We start from the raw sequence: 24,857 nt of genomic DNA, 5'->3' as shown, positions 1-24,857 counted from the left end.
TGTGCGTGGGTTAGGAGCCGGAAAGTGATCCTCTTATTGACGGGGAGCCAGTGAAGTTTTTTCAGGTGACCAGAGATATGTTCTTTACGCGGGATGTCTGATATGAGCCTGGCTGAAGCGTTCTGGATACGTTGGAGTTTTTTCTGGAGTTTAGCGGTAGTACCGGCGTAGAGGGTGTTTCCGTAGTCCAGTCGGCTCGTGACCAGAGCGTGGGTGACCGTTTTCCTAGTTTCGGTGGGGATCCAACGAAATGTTTTTTTGAGCATGCGAAGAATGTTGAAGCAGGATGAAGAGACGGCGTTGACTTGTCTGTTCATCGAAAGTGAGGAGTCCAGGATGACGCCCAGGTTCCGTGCGTGGTCCGTCGGGATGGGTGCTTTTCCAAGGGCTTCTGGCCACCAAGAGTCGTCCCAGGCAGAGGGGGAGGTACCTAAGATAAGGACTTCTGTTTTATCTGAGTTCATTTTCAGACGGCTGTGTTTCATCCATTCGGCTACTTCTTTCATTCCTTCGTGTAGGTTAGTTTTGGCGGTGCTAGGGTCATTGGTTGAGTGATAGGATCAGTTGAGTGTCATCCGCGTAGGAGATGATGTTGAGGTTGTGTTGGCGTGCGATGGCCGCGAGGGGGGTCATGTATACGTTGAAAAGGGTGGGACTGAGTGAGGACCCTTGAGGTACGCCGCAGATGACTTCAGTGGCCTCTGAGATGAATGGTGGGAGGCGGACTCTCTGGGTTCTTCCGGTGAGGAACGAGGTGATCCATTCCAGTGCTTTTCCTTGTATTCCGATGTTTCTGAGGCGCTGTAGAAGGGTGCTATGGTAGACTGTGTCGAAGGCTGCGGAGAGGTCAAGGAGGATGAGGGCGACTGTGTCTCCATTGTCCAGGAGAGTTTGAATGTCGTCTGTTGCTGCGATGAGGGCGGTTTCAGTGCTGTGCTTGGCTCGGAAGCCGGATTGTGAGGAGTCGAGGGATTTGTTTGTTTCGAGGAAGGCGGCGAGCTGGTTGTTGACCGCTTTCTCGATGACTTTGGCCGGGAATGGAAGGAGCGAGATAGGGCGGTAGTTTTTGAGTTCGGTGGGGTCAGCTGTGGGTTTCTTCAGGAAGGCGCTGAGTTCGGCATGTTTCCAGCTTTCCGGGAAGGTTTCGGAGTCGAGGGAGCAGTTGATGACGTCTCGGAGGTGCGGTGCTATGATGGAGTCTGCTTTGTTAAAGATGTGGTGAGGGCATGGGTCTGTGGGGGATCCTGAGTGGATAGAGTTCATCAGACGGATGGTGTCCTCAGTGGAGATTGGCTTCCAGTCATTGAGGGTGTTCAAGGGAGGTGGGGGTCCTGCAGGGGGATGGGTGGGATGGTCTTCGGGTTGGTTGTCGAAGCTGTTGTGGATGTCTGCAATTTTGTTGTGGAAGAATGAGGCTAGGGAGTCGCAGAGGGCTTGAGAGGGGGTGATGTCGTTGGAGTTGGCCGAGGGATTGGTAAATTCCTTGACAATGTTGAATAGTTCCTTGCTGTTGTGGGCGTTGTTATCTAGTCGGTCCTTGAAAGCGGCTTTCTTGGCATTTCGGATCAGTTGGTGGTGTATGCGGGTGGCGTTTTTGAAGGCGTCCTTGGTGCTGGTGGTTCGGTCTTTTTTCCAGGTCTTCTCAAGGGAGCGGCAGAGTTTCTTGGATTTCTTAAGATCATCGTTGAACCAGGAGGCCTTCTTGCTGCCAAGTTTGAATTGTCGTTTTTTCAGTGGTGCTAGGATGTCGGCGCTGTTGGATAACCATAGGGTGAGGTTGGTGGTGGCTTGGTCGGGGTTTGAGGAGTGGGCTGGGGGGTTTAGAAGAAGCGATGAGGAGATCTGGTCGATGGTGATTTTGTTCCAGTTTCTTTGTAGAGTTGGTTGGGGGTGGTTGTTGGGTTTGGGCTTGTTGTAGGTAAAGTGAACGCAGCTGTGGTCAGTCCAAAGGAGAGCCGTGGTGTGGCTGAAGGAGACATGATTGCTGGAGGTGAAGATAGGGTCGAGTGTGTGACCTGCGATGTGGGTGGGGGAAGTGACCAGTTGTTTAAGTCCGAGGTTGGCGAGGTTGTCCAAAAGGGTGGTGGAGTTGCGGTCGTTGTTCTTTTCAAGGTGAAAGTTGAGGTCTCCCAGAAGGATGTACAGAAGGATGTAATCTTTGGAGGGGAGCGCGTGTGGAGTGATGAAGTCCGTGATGTCCTCACTAAATTGTGCGCGGGTCACATATGACCCAACTTGTCCGAATTTAAAGGCAGGTCTGCAATGGTGCAGCATCCTCTGCCCATTACGAGGTTTATGGTTGAGGGAATGAGTCCAACATCTGCAGGACCTCTTCAGAGAGGAAACATTTAACCCTTTTTAGCTTTTAAGGGTACAGTCTCCTCATTATACCTTAAATACTATCAGATGCTCATCAGTATTGGTCTGCAGGTGACAAACTTAATTTGTCAGCAGTTTAATGAGGACATGGTCTCCCCAACATAATTCAAACTGATTCTATAAGAGCCATTGATGGAACTTTGTGACCACATATTTGTTTCCGGTCCAGGGAAGACATGGCTTGGCAGTTCGGGCTGGACTGTTCCCATGAGGCACAGGGTCAGACTGATTTGCATATGGCCATGTCTGAACTGTGGTGGTGGAGTGAGCTAAAGAATGATAATGGATTAAACCCAGATCAGTTGACTGTGGGCGAGTGTTTGATTTGCTCAAACGCTCCGTCCATCATAATATAATAATAATAAGGATATTTATAAAGCGCCTGGTTACGCCTTCCCGGCGTGTCCCCGCGCTGTGGAAAGGACTGTCAGACACAGAGCACAACCCTTAGAATTAGCAGAAACTACTGGGTGAACAGGAGTGTTTTAAGAAGACTCCTAAACCTGGTCTCCGACTTTTCCAGCTTAAGATAAGCCGGAAGTTTTTTCCATTTTTGTGTCATCCCCTTTGGTATCACATATTAATTCACAACTGGCTCCAAATCTGGTCAGACTCTCTTCTTGACAACGAAAAGATGCTCAGTTTTGTCTCGTTCGGATGAATATCATGGATTCATCCACCAGGCACGAAACCTAGACTCGACGAGCATTGGCAAAGCCAACAGGGTTTGCCCATGCAATACCAATTGCCTTTGTCAATTTTTTATTTTATACATGTTGCATAGCAACAACAGCTGTTGTAAAATAAAAAAGCAACAATGGAATGGCCAGCACTTACCGCATCATAGCACTTTTTTCCCCCCTTTCAGCCATGTTGCACAGCAGCCCACACCACTGTGCAATATATGTAAAAAAACGGGGAGGGAGTAGAGGAGGAAAGGACGTTTGTAAACAAAAATAGTTTTTAAAAATGTACTCAAAAAATTAGGTATTCTCTTTTGAAATGCATTTAAGCTTACCTATGCATAGGGTGTGCACTGCAGGACATAAACCATTCTAATTTAGAACTGCAATAAAAAAAGTCCAAAGTTCTAACAATAAGATTCTATAAAACCACAAATTTTTAACCCCTTCCATGCTGATGACAGAACGGTTCCGTCATCAGCTACGGGTGAGCTGTGCTGATGACGGAACCGTTCCGTCATGACTCCGCCCGCGCAAGGCGGAGTCAGCATGGGCGGGGAATTCGCGCCGCATGGAAGCGGTTAAGTCTCGCCTAGCGATGAAGCGCAAATGCGCTCCCCACTCTGCGAGGCTTATTGTGATCGAGAAAATTTCTGTAGTGGACTTGTAACCACACCCATCATTTTGATTGGCTGAAATCATCTTTTATGTTAAACGCTGGTCTCCGATTGAAAGTGAGGCTTTTTTGTTACCGCCCTGTTCTCTTTGGGATGGCCCACCCGGACTGGATCTTTTGCTTGCGGCGTTACACGGATAAGCACTATTTTTTTAACATTCGTGTATGGTTGTTTAACATTGCGGTAGCTTTTTCTTTAATTAACTTGTTATTGAGCTTTGGCTATATGTTTTTTCAACGGCCCGGCCCAATACCTTGCAGGGAGTGGGGTTGTTTAGTTTAGTTACAGCACTGAGTGGGCTTTCCTAAAGTCTGGGCGTAAAAGGGAGCGTTTCTTATCTCCTCGCGTTCCCACTCAAAGTTCCTCATGGCTCGGCCCGATACCTTGTTTGTGCAGTACTTGGGGGTTGGCAGTCCTTTACAAGCTTCGTATTGTAATCTTTCAAGTCTCTACCCCATGATAAGAAAAGGCACAACACGCCACCACCGGTACCGGACGGATCCCTTTAACTGATGAAAAGAGGGGTTACACAAATCTCTCCCCCACACCCACTCAGGGGCACGTTCTGCATTATGGGTCGTACGAGCCAGGCGACAGCTGGCTCCATAGTAAGGACATTATCCGCCTCTTGTAGAGGCCCTCCACCCTGTAGTGTGACCCTGGACGTCGCACGCACCCTCCTTCCAGTACAGATTCTACTCATCCGGCCAAACAGCACAGCCTACCGACCCCACTCATTATCACCCCAGACAAAGAAGGCTAAAATCAGACACTCACCCCTGGAGCTCTGGCACACGTGTCTTTTAATTACCAGGTAAGCACTATTTTCTGAACATTTGTGTATGGTTGTTTAACATTGCCGTAGCTTTTTTTATTAACTTGTTATTCAGTTTTGGCTATCTGTTTTTTCAACGGACCAGTCCCGATACCTTGCAGGGAGTGGGGAGGGGGGTTGTTTCGTTTCGTTACGGCACTGAGTGGGCTTCCCTAAGGTCTGATACGCCCCTTCTGCGACCTTCACGGTCCGTAGCCTGGTGCTTTACCAAACCCAAAAGGGGAAAATAAGTTACTTACGCAAGCTCTGAACACATCCAAACACACTGTCAGCCGCAGATAAGGCGGTCCCACCAGTGGCGCCCATCTGACTCTAGCAAAACCACCCCAAATTAACCTGAACTAACCAAGCCTTTCCTTTCAACAAGCCAACCCTCCCAAACTAAACTCTGCCAACACCTCATATTCTACAAAACCAACCTCGCATCCGCTTCGAAAAAAATAACTAAGGACCCCTCCAGCCACATTAATCCTTGCCTACACCCACTCGACAGAACATAACCACTCACCCCCTACTCCACCAAAGCCAAGCTTAAACTATGCCATTCCACCTTCCTCCGACCACAGTAAAGTCTCACCGCCTCCAATAAAACAACCCCTCCCACACACAAGACAATCTCGGCCAAAACCGTCCCTAAACACACACCTTAGCCAACTTACCTCTCCCTAAACACAAGTTTGGTCTCCCCTTCCCTAAATTGAAACCTCGCCCCAAAACAGGTATCTAAGATAACAAGCATTGCAATGCAAAGGTCTCGCATTTACGCAAGTTTAACCTATTGGCATGGTAAATAACAATGCTTTTTATTTCTGTTTTAAAAACCAAAACATAAATATAAGGCATTGTCATTTACAATAGCACTAGCTCAAACTTGCGTAAATGCGAGACCTATTGAATTGTAAATGCTTGTACTTCCATGCCGCAGTGACTTTCCTAAGAGATCCGGCTGGGGAGTGCATTAATAAACATATTCCACACTGACCCGAGTGCCATTGCTGAGTCCTTTGCGGATTACTTTCGAGGTGTCTACGCCTCTGTCTCGGACCGGTCTGAGACCGAATCGGCCGCATTCCTTTCCGATATCGATCTCCCGTGCTTATCGGACGAAGATCGGGATGACCTGGACAGGGACGTTTCCGTTGATGAGGTCGCACTTGCGATCCGTTCATTGAGGTCGGGCAAGGCGCCGGGTCCCAACGGTATCCCGGTAGAATTGTACAAGATTAGACCGGATGTGGTGTCCCCACACCTACGCAATATGTTCCTGGAGGCCCGTGAGAATGGCCTACTTCCCCTTGACCAGAGGTTGGCCACCATTGTGGTCATCCATAAGGAAGGGAAGCCGAGGGATTTGTGCCGGTCGTACCGTCCCATCTCTCTCTTGAACGCAGAGCCTAAGATTCTTGCCAAGATGCTCGCCAATCGCCTGATTGGTGTTATCGGCGACTTAGTGCATCCGGACCAGTCGGGCTTTATTCCACACCGCAACACTGCTCTTAACTTGCGTAGACTTTACGGTGCCCTGGCCAGGGCCCATACACTTAGGGAGCCGGCTGTCCTGGCGTCCTTAGACGCCACGATGGCCTTTGACTCCCTCGAGTGGAGTTACCTGTGGGCAGTGTTGGCGAAGCTCGGTTTTGGCCCGGAGTTTGTGAGGTGGGTTAAACTCCTATATGCTGAACCGCTGGCTAACGTTGCCGTTAATGGCCGTGTATCAGCGACTTTCGCTCTTTATAGGGGCACCAGACAGGGTTGTCCTTTGTCGCCTCTCCTGTTCGCACTTGCGCTCGAGCCACTCGCGGCCTTGTTGCGGACTCACCCGGATCTGCATGGTATTAGATGGGCCCCTGGTTTTGAGGACAGAGTCTCTCTCTACGCAGATGATATTCTGCTGTACCTCACTTCCCCCTGCACATCCCTTATTGTGGCTTGTGATGTACTGCAGCTTTTTGGTCGATACTCCGGCCTTGTTATCAACTGGGCCAAGTCATACCTGTACGTACTGAAAGGGGGAACGCCGCGCCTCCCTAGGGGCTGCGGCATCCAGGTGGCGAGCCAGGGCTTCAGGTTCTTGGGGATCTATGGGGATCTATATCTCCAGTAATGCGAAGGCGCGCTATGAACATAATCTGCTTCCCCCTCTTCTCCGCCATCGGCGAGATGTAGAGGGTTGGCGCAAACTTCCGCTCTCCTTGCTCGGGCGCGGCATTATTTAAAATGATGTCCTTGCCTAGGTTCCTTTATGCCCTGCAGAATACTCAGGATCCGGTCCCCGCTCGGTATTTCCGGGAGATCGAGGGCCTGCAACGTGCTTTGCTTTGGGCCTATAAAAAGCTTATAAATGTCCGCCCCAACCTCCTCCTCGGTGTTAGGGACCAGTGGGTGCGTGATGGGTTGGAAATCAATGATGAGGACTGGCAGAGTGCGGTGTCCTCCCCCAAGGAGGTTGCCATCTCTTCCCGTCTCAGACTGGTGCAGCTTAAGATCCTGCACAGGGTTTACGTAACTGGTCCCCGACTCGTGCGTATGGGCTACTCTGAGGATGGGCTTTGTCGCCGTGGCTGTGGTGCCCTTGCCACTTTCATGCACATCCTATGGGAATGCCCCACAATAGCTTCCTATTGGCGACGTGTGCACTTGATTATGGGTGAGGTGACTGGGGTAGCGGTGAATGCAGAAGCTAGGCGATGCCTCCTCAACATCTGGGATCCGACGGACCACAACGTGGCCCAGACTCAATGGGTGACCCTTGGCAACATGGTGGCTAAGCGTGACATCGCGCAGAGGTGGGGGGCTTTGGCAGCTCCCAGGGTGGTGCAATGGAAAGCCAATATGGATTGGTGTATGTTTAGGGAGAAGACTGTTTATGTTGCCAGGGGTAAACCCAAAAAGTGGCAGAAGCTGTGGGGGGCCTGGAATGCATACAGGGGAGATATCTGCACACCCCCCGAACCCGTCCCGCTGGAGGAACATCTGTAGCCTTAGCCTGTGACACCAACTGGAATATTGAGTGAATGCTATCCTGTGTTTTCCTCCCTCCTTCCCCGCTCCTGTTCCTTTTTCCTGTTTTCATACTTGTGTTCCTTATATCCCCCCCTACCCCCCAACAACGCCTCACTGACTTCCGTACTCCATTGCCTATATCTTCGCGCCTTGTCTGGCGCTTCTTTTTCTTTCCTCTTTTCTCTGTGTTCCTTATATAAAAAATAAAATCAACCTTCATTGTTCTGCTGCATTGATTCTTGCACTATTGTTCTCCTGATTCAACGTGCTGCCTTGCCTCCGGGATGTCAGGCTAAATAGCTGTGTGCATTGTTTTTGAATAAAGGTTTTAAAAAACAAACAAAAAAAAAATAAACATATTCCAGATAGGCACCAGATCCAGAAAATACTTTCGGAAACAAGTGTTGCATAAGGGTGTATTTAGTCTTCAGTGGCCACTAAGCGGATCCACTATTGTGCACCCAACGCCCAAAATTTAAAATGCATACAGGCAAGCATTCATGGTTCCCCCTATTGAACACAAACAAAGTAATTTATTTTTTGTGTGCTTTTTAAATGTGACAAGCTACTTAAATACACAAAATGAGTTGAGCACGGAGTACAACTGAAGATGGAGGAGGTTCCAAACTAGTTTCAGGTAAAGCGGAAGGACGGGTTTTTCAGCTGAGCAGTTAGTTATATTTTAACTCAAATAGTGTCAGTGCCATGCGAAAAACTGGTCATAAGGTTGCTCGTTTTCGCAAACCTAAGCTTTGCGATGTCTGTGTGCTTTGCATATGGTTTATGATTACAAACTCCTGACAATCGATCACAAGCTTTCGGGAGCAGTACTGTGATGCCCAGGCTCTCCCACCTCCTGCTTCCATCAACAACCGTCAGATTCCATACAAGGATTGAGTCCTTGTGTAACGCAAATGATGCTCCTATAAAGCACTCCAATACATTCAGGTAGAGATCGCACTGTACAAAGCTGCCCCCCCACCAAAGGATGTTTAAAGTGCAGGAGAGCAAGGGTGACAGGCTGTGATATTGGTGACATGCACAATGGCAGCTCTCCTGAAATATCCCAATGTTTCAGTTCCAAGTGGTGCGAGGTATAATCCTGATGTTTAAAAGTGCAGTCAACCGGCCAAACATAAGCGATTTGTGACTGAAGTGTGCAGCAGGTTTTTTACTCTCCGTTTTACTTTGATCCTACATATGAAATTAGTTTCTTTGGATCCGAGCCGGGTTGGAAAAAGCAGGGCCAGGCTGAGAACCCAAAGCTGCTTTGGCAATTTTGTCAGATCATCCCCCTGGGCTTTTGATACTGGGACTGATATTGCAGCACCGGCCCCTACCGCTGCAAAAGCACCCCTCAACCTACCAGCCTCCCTGGAAAATGCCCAATGCCTGCTACAGCCAGTCTAGCCCTGGGAAAAAAAAAACATACCAAGAATATTGAGCTATTCATTTCTTTTCAGATTAAACACACAATGCGAAGAAGGCCATTTGGTCTTTAAACCACCTCAATTGAGCACAGCGATAAAGCCATGCGTTTTCTAGTTAACATTTGGAAAATGAGCCAAGTACAAAGAGATTATGAATTTAGGAGTTGCTCATAAGGATGGGAGATGGGGTGGGAGAGGTATAGAGGGTCGGCAAACACATGCACTCTTAAGGTGTGCAATTTAAAAACTAATTAAAAATGACCTTTGCAAGCAGCGGCCAGTGGAAGGGCACTGGCCATAGAGGCAAGAAATTGTGCTTGGTCCAAGGGCGATCGGATGGCAGGAAGAATCAAAGATAACGTGGAAGCAGCAGAAGACCCTGAACAACGAGAAGCAAGGAAATGAGAGCGACGTGGGAGCCAACCAATGGTAAGTAACAGTAACTACAGGGCAGGCTCTAAGCCCATTTTAAACTTTTTTAATATTCAATAGCTTTTGCTGACAGCACATGGGTGCTACAGACAAAACCTAAACACTGTTCAATCTGTGTGTCAAAACCACACAATGATGGGCAGTTGTTTACATTACCCGATTGTTTGTTGATCAGTATATAATTTTCTTTTTCCACTGATATAATAATCTCATAATTCATATCCCTGTTACCTTCCACCCACAAGCACCTTCTGAGCACTGTGCTGCATGTTCACTATAAAGATCTATGAATGGGTTTGTACATGTAATATAAATATTTTAACAATCTTTCAAAATTGTTTAGAACTTTGGAATTTAGGAATTGTACATAGATCAGTCTTGGACTTGTTGCAACATTTGGCAGAAGTTGGATTTTTCAAAATTAACAGATTGCATTGAGATAATTCATGCAGTATCGTGACTTCTTCAAATGTTTTCTTTTGAAATAATTATTTGGATTATTCCACATTTTCTCCTACATAAATTCACCCAGTTTGTACCAGAAAGTAGCACTAGTTTGTTATCCTGATCATATCAAGACACACGATTCAGAGTAATTCATGAAAACATGGTTTTCAGTTGGATGAAAAAAAAAAAAAAAAACAACAACAGCATAGCTCGGGTGACTCAAAGAGTAAAGCGGAGGAATATTCCAATAAAAGAATTTACTCATATCCCATATACTTAAAGAACAAATATGGATTTCAACTAAGAAAATCATCATAAATTACACATCTCCAAAGAGCAAAATAGCAGGTGATAGATAGTCCATTATTCAACTCACAATTTGCATGTTTTATCTTATATGAGCCAACCCCTCCGCCATTATCAACCCAAGAACATTTACACAATGGCGCCCTTCCGGGCACTTTCAAACTTTTTCAAGTAATGTTACAGATGAAGTTGTTATCCTGTAACCAAAGCTACTACCCCAGTTATTAAGATTAAGATTTTTGGTTAAAACCACAGCTGAAATTTCCGGAACAAAAAAAAGACAGCATAATACCAATTGGAAAAAATTGAAGTAAATCTCACCACGCAGTCCTCAACATTACCGCAAGATTTTTTTCAAACCGGTTTACATTTTGTCAAAAAGAGCATACATCTGAGTATAACTAATACCTTTAAAGTCACAATTACAGTCCACCCAAACAAGAACAAACCACCCAACCATGATTACATTAGCAACTGTGTTCAACAATGAGTAGGCGAATACCGCCAGTTTCTGTCTTAATTTACTGCATATTTGACATGTGTCCTCCTCTTGGAGCCTTGGCTTTCGGTCATACGATGCCGGCATCAGGTGTTGCATCCGGTTTATGTAGTCCTGTCTGGTATATATGCTTTGTGACGCGGTGATGTACAAGATATATGTACACAGGAAATTTAGTAGGGAAACAGCGGCCAAAGGTTGTGCAGAATCAGGCAGTGAGTGACCTAACAAGGCCTCAGTGAATTAAGCAGGTCCGTCATCAATTCCCAGGTCAATGTCGCCAGTATTTGGACCCTAGACATAACGCTCATGCAACAAGTCTTCTGTTTTTAGTGTATAGTTATGCCCTTGTTTCTACTTTGGCCTATTTTAACAACTCGCTCTGCATTACCACCTAGCGTTGACTCTCCAGCTACACATGCACTGCTTTTGACTTTAATCGTAATTTCCTCTTCAAGACTGCTACTTACCGATCAATATCTGCCTCCAAGCTGGACTGAAACCAGCTTGTTCGGCTTTCTGCAGCTTTGAAAGGCAAGCAGCTTCCGGACCAGGGAAGGGAATAGTTTGCTCTGCAGTGCCTGGAGGATGCAAAGGGACTCATTCTCAGAATACAAGAGCAGCATTGACCCAAACAGAGCGCAACGCTTATGACATCATGGAGACGTGCACGAGGCTCCCTTCATGGCTGCCAATATTAAGAGAATGTGTTTGTTTTCCAAGTTGTAGGGAAGCACATTGCACGATTTGTGGCCTGCTACGAATAATTTATTTTCCAACCTAACTGCTTGTGTAAGTGATTTCCAAACATGGTCCTAGTAGGAGTGTTAGAGATGTTGCTATAAGATTACTCCCAACATGGCACTTTTTTTTTACTTCCCTTCTCCAGGACCACAAATACGTACACACTGGACTACAAACCAAAAGCAAAGTCCTCTCACTGTCACAAGATAGGCTGGCAATCAGAGAGACCGCCTCCTTAAGGTTTGACAAAGGACACACACCAATAAGGTATTTGGGAGGGACACCGCCAAGCCCGCCCAATTTCCGACCGTACGACGATACTCTGAGTTTAATTCTTGAAACACACCAAAAAATGGAACTTGTGGGTGAGAGGCTGTAAAAATAAAACAACACTTCCCAATATTTGTACATTGATGTCACCCAACTATGTAATATCATCAACTTCAATAGCCGTGTGTCCTTGGCAGGCGGAATTTATTGCTAATAAGTGTGCAAGAGGGAATATCCTTCCTGCCGGTAGGAGCACTGTTCAAATAACACTCACTGTGTTATCACCTGTTCTTGAATTGTATCTTCAAAACATTCAAACACTTCAATCCAGGTCATAGTTAAGCTTGCAAATTTTAATGTTCATTCAATGTATTTAAATGTGTATTCATGAATCCATGGTGACACATTAAATCTAATCCATGACATGGTTATAAACCCAATGCATTTCGGGTCAATGTCTGACCCTTCATCAAGGGTCACTCAATACATTCGGAATTCCAACTGTATTCGAAAGGCGATGTCAAGCAGTATTGACCAGGTACGTTCTTACACCTCCAGAGAAGACAATTCTTAGTAACAAATACAACTAACATCCATTTGGAAAAAAAAAAGCTAGCAAAAAAAAAGCTAGCAGAACAAGCAACCTTAAAGCAAATGTTTGGGAAATTCTGTGAGGGAGCAAAATAAACTACTGGATAACACAAATTTCCTCTTTCATGATCAGCTTCCAAAAATCAATCCGCGTCTCCAGTGAAGCACATGGAACAAGCATTTACAATGCAATGGTTTCGCCTTTGGAAAAGTTAGAGCTATTGGCATTGTAAATGACAAATTTTGTATTTATGTGTTGGTTTTGAAAACAGATAAATTAGTGGCATTGTCATTTACATTGCCATTAGCTTAATCTGTCGCAAATGTGAGACCTATTGTACCCTACTGACGAGCTCAGCAGACAGCAATTACTACCACACACACACACACACACCCAGAGCCAGCCACACACACACACACACACACCCAGAGCCACACACACACACCCAGAGCCACACACACACACACACACCCAGAGCCACACACACACCCAGAGCCACACACAGCCAGAGCCACACACAGCCAGAGCCACACACACACACACACACACAGAGCCACACATACCCAGGGCCACACACACACACACCCAGAGCCACACACACACACACACACACCCACCCAGAGCCACACACACACACCCAGAGCCACACACACACACCCAGAGCCACACACACACACCCAGAGCCACACACACACACACACAGAGCCACACACACACACCCAGAGCCACACACACACCCAGAGCCACACACACACCCAGAGCCACACACACACACAGAGCCACACACACACACCCAGAGCCACACACACACACCCAGAGCCACACACACACACCCAGAGCCACACACACACACCCAGAGCCACACACACACACCCAGAGCCACACACACACACCCAGAGCCACACACACACACACAGAGCCACACACACAGAGCCACACACACAGAGCCACACACACAGAACCACACACACAGAGCCACACACACAGAGCCACACACACCAGTGCTTGTCCTACCTTATACTTACAATGCACCCTGCCCTTGGGCCTACCATATGGGTGACTGATATGAAGAAAAGGGAAGGTTTAGGGACTGGCAAGTGGGTGCACTTGCCCAGTCAGCATGACAGTACCAGCCTGCACGAAGGCTCTGCAATGGCAGACCTCAGACACATTTTACAAGGCTGCTTCCGTGGGTGGCACAACCAGTGCTGCAAGCCCACCAGCAGCATTTGGATTTACACACCCTGGGCACTCAGTGCACTAGACTGGGGTCTTACAAGTAAACCAAATAGCCAAACATGGAACCACCGATTAGTACATCAACTTACAATAGGGAGCACTTTCACTGTGGCACTGAATAGCAGTGGCACAGTGCCCAAAGCATCTAATACCAGCAAAAATACATGGGGCAACAACAAAAATGGAAGGAAGACCCAGGCCAATGGTGCCAGGTCTAACAGGGCCTACGTGAAGATTCATGTTTTCAGTTTCTTCCTGAATTCAAGGACTGAGCTAGCAGCCCTAATATGAAGGTGGGAGTTTGTTCCAGGCTTTAGGAGCCAGGTACCAGAAGGGCGGACCGCCGATTCTAGCTCGTCGGATGCGAGACAGCAACAAGTAGAAGGTTGTCTGAGCAGATGTGTCTAGAGGCGGTGTGGAAGCTGCTGTGGCTATTCAGGTAAGAGGAGTCTAGATTATGCAGTGCTTTATATGTGTGTGTAATTTGAACAGTGCACTAGTGTGCATGGAAAGCCAGCTGAGGTCATTGAGGCGAGTGGAGTGTGGTTGAGTGAGCCTGGCTGCTGCATTCTGAATGATCTGGAGCAGTTTGGTCAGCTGGGTGGAGAATCTGACATACAGCGTGTTTCTTTAGACTAGATTGCTGTTGAGCGCCTGGATGGTAATCTGGTTGGGTGCCTGGGTGTAGAAGGAAAGCATCTGAAGATTTGGATACGGGTGTTGAGGGAAGTCTTGTGGAAGTAGGAAGAGGTAATCAGGTGACTGGACATTGGTTTGTTGACTACAATGATTCCCAGGTTCCTGGCCTAGCAGCACGGGATGGGTCCAAGTTCAAATAGGCAGGCTGGGGACAGAGTGGAGAATCCTTTCCGAAGAGCACTACCACTGTCTTATTGAGGGTGTTCACAGACAAGCTTGCAGGAAAATGAGTTTAGTAAAAAGCATGTAAACATGGGGAATAAATATAATTGCTACGTCAAAACAAAAAAGTGGATGCCCAGACTGAACATGTAACTCCACAGGTACATACCCTGGCACCACAACAACTCATGGCGTCACTAACGTGTGCATACATGTACATGTACAAAAGCATGAACGCAAACACTTCCTCCACTCATACTACTACAAACCATGGCGTTCTAGTAATGATTTTTTTTATGCTCATAGCACCGAAGCTTGGTGCTCACCAAGCCACAAATATGCAGTAAAATCTATTACCATTCACACAAGATCTATAATGTTGTGGTACGATGACATTTAGCAGTCTGCTGTGTAAAGAAGAAAAAAGTGACACAGAGCAGGGAGAAATCAACGACAAAACAGCAAATAAGGTATACCAAACAGCTTGCTATGCCAAAAGCGCAAATGCTAAAACATAAGAGTGGGTTCAAGCGGTTTACAAAGATGAAGTCTGTATGAAGAACTACAGTATGTACATCAGAACTCACTCAGAGAAGGTAAACCCTCGCAAACAGAACAGCATACTCCAGCAGTATACAGAACAGAAACACATGGTGGTTATACAGCAGCCCAAAACAAGAACTGCATAGAAATACACCCATTCAAGTAACCCCAATAAAGGCCCGGAGTCACCTGGTCATGTGTAAAGATAAATGTGTGCATGCCCTGAACATGGGCGCCAACTTCTGTGGGGCCCAATCAATATTTCAGCTGATTAGCTCCACTTTGCAGCAGTTGAAAGCACATTAAAGGCTTGGGAACTGCTAAGGAACGAAACTTCATACATGATTGCTGTATTCTGCTCGGAGTCGGTCAGTTGCTGCTTCTCTGCAGCGTAAGTACATGAGCGGTGGGAGTTGCAGGATGCGCTATATAACATTAGTCAGAACCCAAGAGGGTCTCAGTGCATTAGGAAGTAATGTTTTATCAAGACTTACACTAGAATTTTAATCTATGCCTGTTTCCCACTTCGATAATTGATTGCTTTCAAGAATAAAGGCCTAAAGTCACAAACTGAAACTTGTTTCTAATACTTTTAACAAAGTTATCACATGGCCTATTGTGAGATTCCCTGCCTTCAGGCAGTGCTGGCTTTTCATGTAGCAGCATTTCGTATTGCGGAACTTGTGTTTTTAACATTGTAAATGTGGACTGAAAAGTACAGCAATCAATACCTTAAGTAGTCACCTGTGCCATACAATCACTGTGTTGCTCTGTTTTTAAATGTTACAAAATGGTCCACTCCATTACCAATTTGGTTACTGCTTGAGCCACATGTAATACTAAATTAAAACCTTGTCCATCAGTTTCACTGGAGTACATTATTTCATTCTCATCAGGCATTTGACTTTAGTATACTGAAAATGTTTCAACGAGCTTCAGTAACAGGCAAAGCATGAACAGCAAGGGCAGGAGCACAGCAAGATTTATTGACACTATACAAAGAATAGGAAAAGTGGTTAAGGCCAGACATTTTTTCCGGATCACACCGTGCTGATATTTGTATGCCTGCCATAGGTACAAATTAAGGTCTGAGACTGCAAACAAGTGCCTATTCTGTGGGCAGTTTGTAAAAGATGTGCTGTTTGCGTGAGTCTCCATGATCCTGCTGCCAGGAAGACCCACAATAAAATACATGAGCTGCCCAAAACACCTGAATTCTGCCTGCTTCTCAAGGTTTACTTGCAGTCAATTTATGCATTTTTATACCGTAATTTTGCTTTGCATGTCAGTGATTTGAAAAATGGTCAGCTTTCACCCATATGGCAAATTAGTGGATTATTTCTCCCACCACAAATTCCGTAAATCGCTCCATAAAATCCATCATAGATTTCTTTAAAGCTCAAACCTGCACAACTCACTCGTGCAGACTTTCCAGGAGGTGGAAAACAAGAGAATATCATGTGAAATTGTAAATGTAACAATTGTTCTTTTTCCATAGAAAGAATATGGTTCCCCAGGGAAAAGCGCTTCACCTACGCCTCTGTTAGAGACAAGAGTCTTCCATTCACCCAAGAAAGTCACCTGTATCTCTCACTAGAGTAACCCTGTGTTAATGCACTGTGTGCAAGCCCACATGCTGAAGAAATCTAAAAATATACAAGCCTACATGTTTGCAAGTATTCGTCTATTTGTGGGGGGTAGGTAGATCATGCTAAAATTATCCAAACCTAGGCTATAACTAATATTCACAACATTGGAAAATCTGTCACCCTAGCTGAATAATGGTGTGATATTTATGAATGGAAAATACTTTTCCCACATCTAAATGCCATGCTGCTTTTAATGTTTTTGAAATATAGCCTGGAGCTAAGGAAGCGAGGGGCAGGGCAGTGTGTGAACTAAAGGGTCAAGAAGCTGCGAGGGCAGTGATTGATCAGAGACAAAAAGGAGCACAGGAGAAGGGGTAGTGTGTGAGGAGAAGGGACAGGGAGCTGTGAGGGCAGTGTGTGAGCAGCAGTGGTTGCGAGTGGAGACAGCATTAAGTCTTCAGATGGGGCCCAGAAGAGAGGCAGTGTATGAACGGGGGCAGTTTGTGAACAGAAATGGCAGAGAGGGCAACGAGTGTTCAGCGATGGCATGCAGCAGAGAAGGCACATAGCGCGAGCTCGACCCGCAGGTATCGGAGAGCATAAGTTACATAACACAAGGTCACCCCCCCTCCCCCTCCCCCTCCCCCTCTAATTCGATCCTGGCTCCCGCGGCGATAGCTCGGGCCACAACGCCACGTCCTGTACCATACTTCTCGTTTCCTACTGTTAAGTGCCAGAGATGCTCTCTCATTCAAAGTTGCAAGGGCATCAGCGCGTGCCGCACAAGAGGCATAAGGACAACACAGACACGGCAAGTGTGCTGTTTGTCCGGCCAAACGTCCGTATACAGCAGCACAGAAAGTACACAACACAATTAACAATTCAGAGGAAAGAAATGTCAAATATCATGATAAAATCGATAAACGTGCGTGGGAGTTACACCGCTGGCATTATTCTAAACCAAATAACAAAAAAAGTGTCGCTAAGAAACCAGCAACACTTTAGCGCGGGGAGCGATGTGTGAAATAAACAGTTGTGCGCACAACACAAATCATACGTTACTAACTTCATTAAAGCAGCAAACACGCACCGCTGAGCGTAGTGCAAGTTGTGCGTTGTGTGTAGTGAATGATGAGAGGCTGAGTCGCTGCAGCATGTAAGCAGGTGTGTATGAATGATGAGAGGCTGAGTCGCTGCAGCTTGTAAGCAGGCGTGTAGTGAATGATGAGAGGCTGAGTCGCTGCAGCTTGTAAGCAGGCGTGTAGTGAATGATGAGAGGCGGAGTCAGTGAGACAGAATTATTCATGTAAATTCCTATCCCGATAGACAGGCGCCGTCCTGAATTCCGCTCGAAGGCGTGCAGCTATGGACTAGTGCCTTGAAGTGTCAAGCACACCGCTTGCTTTCAGGTCCAAATAGGATTCTACAACAGCCTAGGGCAACAGTCTTCCCTACTACACTCCCTAGCCAGTATTTAGATCAGGGACCAGGGAGGGTTTTAGCAGAGAGGAGGGTGGACGGGACACACACGCACACATACACTCATTCACACCCATACATTTACACACGTGCACACACACACATCATTCACAACACTCCTTCCCAAAAATTCAAATATACACGCATGCACCAAACATAAAAAGAATCGATTCGCACTTACCTGCATCTCTCTGCCTCGGAAGTCCCAGGAGGGGGAGTCACAGCACGAAGGCCCAGTGTGTTGCCGTCAATCAACCCAGAAACTCGTACAATTTGATAGTAAGACGCTAGTGAAGCTACTGCAGGCACGTCTTTCATGGATATAACAAGCACCACGAGCACAGGGAGGGAGGGTGGCGGGAACGGGCACAGGGCAGGGGGGGGGGGGCGGGAAGCGGGCGGGAATGGACCCGAGCCGAGCTCCAGAAACAAATCCCTTTCACACGGGGAGGGGGGCGGAACGGACACATCCTGATGACGCGGCGAGGCTCCAACCAACGGCGGCGCAGCTCACGGGGACAGGCCCACTGCAGCGGCCAATCAGAGCGCGCCTCTGCCGACGAGCCTCCGAAAAGCCACCAATGCGGTCGCAGCCCCTTCGTGCCTCGGCCAAGGTGCCGAGCAGCTGCCGGTTGACCCCCGGGCGGGACGGGATACCACTATTTGTGAGGACACGGGGGGGGGCGGGAGAGGACGAGGGGGGCGGGCGGGAGAGGACGAGGGGGGCGGGAAAGGACACGGACGTCGGGAGGGAGGCGGGAAACGTGGGGACAGCGGGAGGAGGGACACAAGGCAGGACAGCAGCAAGCACGGCCCGGCCGGACCAGACTCGGGGGCGTTCCCGGCGTCGCGTGACGTCGGCAAAAGCCAAAGAATCTCGGGAACGCCCCCGTGTCTGGTCCGGCATTGACGGACGCCTCTCTGTTCCAATGGCTAGCCTCCATTTATGGAGCTAGCCAATGAAGCAGAGGGGCGTGTTCAAGTCACCCATACTAGAAACTACAGATTTCTCTGGAGGAGGAGCCTAACGGCTCCGCCCCCCAGCGAAACCTAAAAAGGGGGTCAGATTCATTCCATGCACTAATTGGTCTTGGCTCATTGTGGCTACGATACAGGAATTCCAGAGGTTTCCACAAAACTCAGAAGCTTGTTTCAAATGTATATGCCAGGACTGTTGAACGCCCCCATTTTATTTACTTGGTAAGCAAGCTGGCACAATGCGACCAAACATGCACAACTCAAAGCATTACAAACCCCTATATTACAGCAGCTCTCCCAAAAATCCGGTCATATTTCTTTTACGCAAGAGAAGTGGAATACCCCCCCCCCCCCCCCCCCCTCCTCCCTCGCAGCAGGCATCGGATCATAGCATTACTGTCATTCACAATAAAAATCCTTCACCAGTACTAGACTTCGAGTAACAGCCTATGGAGGTCATTCCGACCACCGTAGCTTTGGCTTTACTCTACAAATTAAAATATAATTCACCGCTGAGCATTTTCCCAGATTATTTTTACTGTAATTATGGGCTAAATTCAGTCTAGCCCGTTTCCATATATGCCTTGCGAGTATCATTCACATGTTTCTACAACAAAGACGATCTCAGTCATTTAACGTCGTTATCCGCTGTGCCTTGCATCCACACACTGCATTTCTTCCCATCAGCAAAGTGGGCATTCAAACGAGTACCTTTTGACTTAAAATACATTTCATACTGGGTCAAACACTTAATGCAATACTTAGGAAGCAGATTTATTTACACCTTACTTTAAGACAAAATACATAATTAAATACTGCATTCACCAGGACATAATTAATTAGGAGGAATTTAAACTATCACTTAGGGAAACTTACAAAATTTGGCTAAGAGAACCTACTCTATCTGGGGAACAAAGAGAGGAAATGCGGAAACAGGGGTCTATACATCCATGAGACCGCAAGAACAAGACCTTAGTCTTTCAAACATCAATGAAGGTTAATTACATTTAAACTGAGAACCAGATAATCTTTCCATAATTTAGCTTGTCATCCGAAAGCTTGTCAGAAATGCAGTCTCTTGACATTCGTTTGGGCACAAATTTTGAGACGAGACCAACGGTGTTGAAAATAATCTGCCATTTTGTCAAACTATTTACCAGTACTGCTGAATCAGTCTTGTGTAGCCGAGTCAGGGTATAACAAAGTCCATGGAAAGGTGTGTTCATTCACTCGTCAGACATTAGGTAAAGGAATCTTTTACTTTCAAGACCAGATCCATATGCTACTCATTTCCAGCTGGTCGTCACCTAAAATCCCTCTATCCGGGGATTCATTTATTTAAAACAAGTCTGCTTGTTGATGTCACATACAGTAAATTACATTAGGAAATTCGTCTGCACAAACAGGCCTCTAGGCAGTTTAAGATGGACTCGCAAGCTAACCCAATCTACACAGGCCATGAACAAGTTTGAGGCAACTCCCTAATAAATTACACCCTGCATACGGAGACTGCCTAATGAGATTTTTTGTTTACTTTTGTCAGTATTGACTAGTAATCTTTTGCTGATCTTTAGCAAGATGCGTTCTTCAGTCTGTTAACATTTTATAACTGCTGTGTTTTCACATTCATTTAACCATACATTACCATTTTAGTGCGTACACAAAGTGCAGTGGTTTAAGATTTATTCAAAATTCATAGTTATTTAAGAGACTAAAGATGCAAACGACTCTTGCACATTTTTGGATAAGAACTATTTTAAAATCTGACAAAAATATTTTGAAAGAGGCTGTACGAACAGAGTTAATTTTGGTCAGCGGTTGATTTCATGTTTAAGCAACTTAATGTGGGAATTCAACCTTCATTCAAAAATAATAAATAAATATACATGAGGTGCTAGAGGGTGAGCCCCCCACTGTGGATGTCAGGAAGAGGAACGAGGATGGCAGCAGTGGGAAACAGAGATCCGTAGCGGGCGGATTCCTCGACTGCCGGCGCAGGTTCAACATTTCCCTGCAAGAAATGCCTCGCCCAGGAATCTGACGCCCAATGGTGACCAGGCACTGCTGACGCCTATGCCGAAGCGGTGAGGTTGGTTTGGCACATCTGCAACTGTTTGAGCATCGGTCCCCTTCCACCCTGATTTGATGTCTGTTTTGCAGCATGTTTTCCACGCTGCCTATTGTTTAAAGACATTGAGACTTATGTGCCTTTTACAACTGCATATGCGGGTACCCCTATTATGATGATATACCTTGGATTGCTTTCTGGATCCGATAATATGTTTTTCAGTGATGCTGACTTTTAAAAGTGGTACAAAAGGGGGTGGTGATGGACGGAGGTAATTACTTTCGTGCTGGTGGACCATATACAAAGTTAAATCAATGTGAGAGATGGAAGTCTGTTACCCCACAGTACAAAAGGGGGTGGTGAAGGACGGAGCATCTGAACCAATCAAACACTCACCCCCAGTCAACAGATCTGGGTTAAATCCATCACCGTTCTTTAGCCCACCGACACCCCAGTTCAGACATGGGCATATGCAAATCAGTCTGACCCTGTGCTAAAGAACGGTGATGGATTTAACCCAGATCTTTTGACTGGGTGTGTGTGTTTGATTGATTCAGATGCTCCGTCCATCACCACCCCCTTTTGTACCGCTTTTGGCCGCCATAAGTGTGGCATGGTATGCTCAGACTTGAGTCCCTTGCTCACTTTGCCACTGGATTCAAGCAAGCTGGGCTGAAGATGGCTGGAATGCCAGAAACCTGTCCTCGGAAGCTTGTTTCCGGTCCAGGGAAGACATGGCTTGGCAGTTCGCGCTGGACTGTTCCCATGAGGCACAGGGTCAGACTGATTTGCATATAGCCATGTCTGAACTGGGGTGGCAGAGTGGGCTAAAGAACGGTGATGGATTAAACCCAGATCTTTTGACTGGGTGTGAGTGTTTGATTGGTTCAGATGCTCCGTCCATCACCACCGCCTTTTGTACGACTTTCAAAAGTGACATTCGCCAAACTTTGCCGGCATGCTTGCAATCGCCCTGTTGCATTATGGGAAGGGTAGTCCTGATACGGACATGTGCATATGTGGGGTAACAGACTTCCATCTCTCACATCGATACAACTTTGTATATGGTCCCGCAGCACAAAAGTAATTACCTCAGTAGAGTGCTTATTGTGGCTTAAGTTTGTGTCTGTTACAATGCTCATTTGGCTTTGAGAGACCCTGCGGCTGCAGTATGAGTCAACATTAAATTATCGGCCGACCGTCTATCACTTTAGAAATGCATTCCAGGTCTGAGGGTGGATAGAGGTGCTTTTTATCTTTATTACGATATAACTGCAGCGTGTTTTAATGTAAAATATTTTGTTATAGACTTTATATAATGTTAAGATATACAGGCGACACATTTAGAGCACTTGGCGTCTCCTGTGCAATATATGAGGTTTCCCACTTAGGTTGGCAACATAAAGATTTTTTTGATGCTTAGATTCTTCACCAACATGTCCATGTGACTATGTGTATTTTGTATGTGCATCGGGCAGCATTCTATTTGTTATCATAGCACTTGTGAAATGTAGAGGCTTTGAAGTGAGGCACGTAGTATGTTGTTTATGTTTACTAATGCCTTAAGTGGGAGCGACTATTTATTTTGGAGGTGAACTGGCGCCAAATAGATTGACAAAGGCTTCACAGAAGCCGAAACGAGTCTTTTTGGTCTTGGGGTCGAAGGTGACCTGATACAATAAAGGAAATTGTATACCATCAACCTGAAGTCTGTGCCTTCTTCATTTGGAGTTTCCTGTTGAAGTTGGGTGATATATATATATATGCCGTGAAGCTCGCACAATTCCTCGGATAAGAAAAGAAACAAGCGTAGACCCAGATTCAGTGCCAGTTTGATTTATTTTAAAACACCACCAGCCGCCATCACAACGCGTTTCGGCAGATCCCTGCCTTGATCATATATATATATATATATATATATATATATATATATATATATATATATATATATATATATATATATATATATATACATATAGAGAGCAGTTGGGCTCAACTGCGGGAGTGATGCGACCACAATTGCAGCACCGACCTGGGAAAGGAGGGAGCCATAAGGAGGAGATATATATATATATTCCAAAATATGTCTGCTTGGCTGGCACAACAGTCCAGATCAAAAATGCAGCAGTCAGGGTGCACAGATTCGTGTTTGGTTCTCAATACAAGAGAAGGCGGATCAGTGTCTCTGCTTTCCCTTCCTGCGTAATCTGTGGTGCAGTTTCGAGCTAAATGGAAGTCGACATGCTTGGATCAATAAATTGGAGTTGCCCACAGGTTTGCACAAGGCTCAAAAATAAACTCTGCCTAAATACATGGAGAATTCACAGGGATATACCGAAAACAGGTATTGTTAGTGGTATTTACGATATAATTCCATTTACTTTTTTAATTTACTTTTTATGTAACTACCTTTGAATGAATGACCAATTCTACGTGGCAGTGTCACCCTTTGAACGGTAGGTTCATTATTTTTTACATTTATTTAAGTATGTTTGCATTTGGGAGTTGGGGAGGGGCGTCTTACAGTTCGATCTGCACTGAAACGACTTGTCATCCTAACAGAACAGATAAAAAGAATACCACAAAAATGCCCGCCTGTCACTTATACAATATTTCTAAAAGTTAAAAAAGCAATCCCATTCGCGTTATAGTAATATAAAACTAGTGTGCAACTGTATAAATCTTTGAGTGAGCATTTGTAATAATTAAACTGGCTTACAATAATTATGGATTCACTTTTAATCAATCTATATTAGCTGTGCTGATAAAATGTAGCAGTTCACAAACAAAGCATGTTTCCAAAAGCGATACGTGGATTGCGTTCGTTTATGAAATATCGACACACAGTAATAGTCTTTGTACAACGATGGACTTCACACCTTTCATCAAGTGCTTCTCTACATAGTTTCCAGAGTCAAGAACACACTGTCATGCAACAGTGAATATTGAAACAGCTGAGCTGCACAGATATCAGGTCTAAAACCACAACTTTGCATAATAACGCACGGAAAGGAATGTAACCACACACTTTAAGTCTCCTACTGGTGTACACAGTATTCTACAGTTTATCCCGTGTACAACTAAAGCAATAAAAATTTCAAAGACATTATAAGAATGAAGCAAAAATACATTAAATGCAACAACGTTGATACAGTTGGGCAAAGTGAGTGTGTCTACTGCAAATCTGCAAATGCAATTTAGTTTATCGCCCTGCACTAAATCCAGAAATAATAAACTGACAGGCACAAAGTGCATTCATTTTAAAAGGTTACCATGGCATTGCAATGAATGTCTGTGTAACTGTCCTACGTGTAGCTCTGCAGCCGCCCCCGCCCAGGGACATGCCTTTCTGCAGCGGTTTGGGCTGGAAGTGAGGCCCGGTGCCAGCCATGCACGGCCCTGCAATCCCCACAGACCCGGGCAGCCCCCACCTCTCCTCTTGCCCCTTCTTCCTTACCTCCTGCCCCTCCGGTACCACCGCAGCTCCCAGGCCTTAGCAACGCAGCCTAGCGGTGCGCCGCCTCTCCCCGCCGCAGGGCTCACCGGGACTTGTGGTTCACAAGTGGGAGAGTAGTCCCAGTTTCCACAAGAGCTCGGACTACATATCCCGCGGTGCCATGCGAAAGGGCGGCCGACGAGCCTGCAGGCAGCGTGCGCGTGCGGGGGGATCACCACGTGACGCGGGAACGAGTGACTGGGAGTGGGCGAGGCGGGAGATTCAAGTCGTCCAGTCTGTCTCTGGGCCTTTCTTTTACAAATGGATGGACTGGCAGTTTTCAGATGGTGGAAGGATTAGTTGCTGG

The 24,857-nt window shown here is 46.2% G+C and overlaps 1 protein-coding gene across 1 annotated transcript in view; it reads right to left on the bottom strand.

The window, feature by feature from the left end:
• The window catches only part of SCAMP4 (secretory carrier membrane protein 4), a 94,229-nt gene extending 69,624 nt beyond the window's left edge, over positions 1-24,605 (bottom strand). The window contains exon 1 of the mRNA XM_086947171.1: positions 24,512-24,605. The gene's annotated coding sequence lies outside the window, so the exon portion shown is untranslated. The remainder of the gene's footprint in view (positions 1-24,511) is intronic.
• Positions 24,606-24,857: the final 252 nt, after the last annotated feature.

Source organism: Lissotriton vulgaris, chromosome 12 (genome assembly GCF_964263255.1).
Source record: "Lissotriton vulgaris chromosome 12, aLisVul1.2, whole genome shotgun sequence".
Taxonomy (NCBI): Eukaryota; Metazoa; Chordata; class Amphibia; order Caudata; family Salamandridae; genus Lissotriton; species Lissotriton vulgaris.
The sequence above is the reverse complement of the archived record's forward strand: the minus strand, read 5'-3'. Positions and strand labels throughout refer to the sequence as shown.